We start from the raw sequence: 2,510 nt of genomic DNA, 5'->3' as shown, positions 1-2,510 counted from the left end.
GTTCCGTGTGGCCTGTCATGTTTATCCCTGTGTCTTTTACACTTTTCATCTTTGCTATCTGTCCTTATTGTACCTGGAGATATATGCTGACACGCTGTCCTTTTGACTCTTTTTGTCATTAAAGGACGTTGGAAGAGGCTTGCACCAAGGCTGTTTGCTTGTCCAGCCCTAGCTCTTTTCTTCTGCGCATGGGCCTCTTCGATGCTTGAAGCTTAGCGTCCCCCCATGAGTACGCGCTTCCTGCTTTCCCGTGCTTGCTTGCCTGTGCTCTGTGGGGCAGCTTTATGACAACCGTCCCGCGTGTCAGGCGTTCCCGATTTCCCCGTGGTGGTTGTCGTCCGTTACCGGTAGGAGTCGTTGGTGCCGAGTGCGACTGGAAGGGTTTTCCCGTTTGGTGCTAGTGACCCCCTGGCGTGCTCCTCTGCGGCCGACCGGTTTTTTTATTTGTTTTTTTTTTTTTGTTTTTTGTTTTTTTTTTTTTTTTTTTTTTGGAAGGAGTTCCCGAACCTCCGCTGCTTGGTGGTGTGTCCCTTTCTTTCCTGCTGTGTGCCTCCCGAGTTGCACCTTTTCTCCTTCGAAGGGGATTTTATTTTTTTATTTTTATTTTTTATTTTTTATTTTTATTTTTTTTTGAAGGAGTTCCCGAACCTCCGCTGCCCGTTGAGTCCCGTTCTTCCACGCCACGTGCCTCCCGAGTGCAACGCTTCCTTTTTTTTCTCGCCCTCGAGAAGGGTAAATTTTTTTTTTTGTGTGTGTGGCAGTGTTAGCGACTTCTTCCCGTGCTCTCTCTCGCTCTTCTCGCTCGTATTCCCGTCCAGTGCGTTGTTAGAAAGCTCTCACGCCCGTTGTTCCCGATGCATGGCGTGTCTCGCTCCCGTTGGATCGATGTGGTGCTGCCGCGTTCTCTTCGGGCCGGGGCCTAAGCCGCGCCAGGCGAGGGACGGACATTCATGGCGAATGGTCATTCAGCGCGAATGGCGACCGCTCTTCTCGTTCTGCCAGCGGGCCCCTCGTCTCTCCTCCCCATTCCTTTGCAGGGTGGTGTGTGGAAGTCAGGGGTGCGGCTGTCCGGCACGAGCGCTGACCCGCGCACACTTGTTGCTGTGGTTCGCGGTGTCCCTGTGGACGTGTCGGGGGCGCTTGCCCCCACGCCGTTCACTGCTTCGCGGCCCTCTTCCCCCGTGCCGGGGGAAGGTGGTAGACCCGCTGCGGTGCATACCCTTCCCGAATGGTGTGTGCACGCGCCCTGCTTCGTGTGAGCCTTGCGGTGCTCCTGGAGCGTTCCGGGCTTTGACCACCAAGGTGCCCGCTTCTGAGTTGGCGGTGGCGCTTCCCGCTCCCCGGCGTGCCTCCTGTGCTCCATGGTGCTTGTGCCTTTACGCTTTCCCTTGTCCTAGTTGCCGGCTTTCTGCACGGTGACAGAAAGGGGGGGGGTCGAGGAGTTGAGTGTGCGGTTAAAAGGCTCCTTCCGTTGGGTGAGCGCCCACCCCGTGCCTATGTTTTTGGTGCCTTCACCCGCGGGCCCTGCGCGGTTAGGGTGGTGCTGAGCGATCGCGGCTGGCCCTTTTTAAAGACCGGACTCCCTCAAGTCAAGGCTCCTCCTTTGTGTGCGCCTTGAAGAGGCCTGGCTCTCGGCGGGGACCTGTCGCAGGTCCCCCCGGTCCGCGAATGCTCAAGAAGACCCCGGAGAAAGAGACCTTTGCCGATACCGCAGACCCCCCACCAGCTGGCGCGTGGTCCTTCCCGTTCTGTCCCGCGCCTGTTGCTCGTTTCCCGTTGCGTGCACGGAGCCCTTGGCTGCTCGTCGGTGTTGGGTTCGTCCCGCCCTCAGTGAGGAATTTGCCTTCTCTAGCTATCTTCGGAAAGGGCTTTACGATCTCCGAGGGGCTTCTCCCGGATGGTCCCCTCGGCTGCCCGCCCTGACCTCAGCCTTCTGCGCGCAGCGTTTGCTCTCTCGCCTACCGCGACCCGCGCCTCCCCGCTCCGAGTACGAGGAGGGATCACGCGGGACGGGGCTCTGTCGACCTGCCGCTGTGCGGAGCTTGTGGGGGAGATTGGGTTTCTGGTGGCAGGTGGCGGGGAAGGGCCGTGCACACGCCCGCGTGCGCGGTACCCCCCTCACCGCGAGGGGTCGTCGCGGGACGGGTGGGTTTGGAAGGGCGGCGGTGGGCTCCCGGTCCCACCCGCCTCCGTTTCCCCCCGTGCCCTCCGTCGCGTGTGCGTCCCTCCCACGCGCGTCCACGTCCCGGCCACTCTCGCGGCGAGGTCGTGTCGCGTGTGGTGCGTGCCGCGTGCTCTCGGGCGTCTGCGGTTGCCGCCTCGTCCCCCCCTTCCACGGCAGCGTTCCCACGGCCGGTGGAGATCGCGGGAGCCGTCCTACCCCCCCTTCCCCCTCCGCGGGGCTCTTGAGGGTCCGTGAACCGCGGGGTTGGCCTCGCTCTCGGGGGCGGACTTCTTATTTGGGGGAACCGGCGGTCGGCCGCGTCCGGCGCGTCGTCGGACGTTGGGAC

The sequence above is a fragment of the Rattus norvegicus genome, unplaced genomic scaffold, assembly GCF_021556685.1.
Source record: "Rattus norvegicus strain SHRSP/BbbUtx unplaced genomic scaffold, alternate assembly SHRSP_T2T unassigned-0000143, whole genome shotgun sequence".
Lineage (NCBI taxonomy): Eukaryota > Metazoa > Chordata > Mammalia > Rodentia > Muridae > Rattus > Rattus norvegicus.
This window is presented reverse-complemented; position numbering follows the sequence as displayed.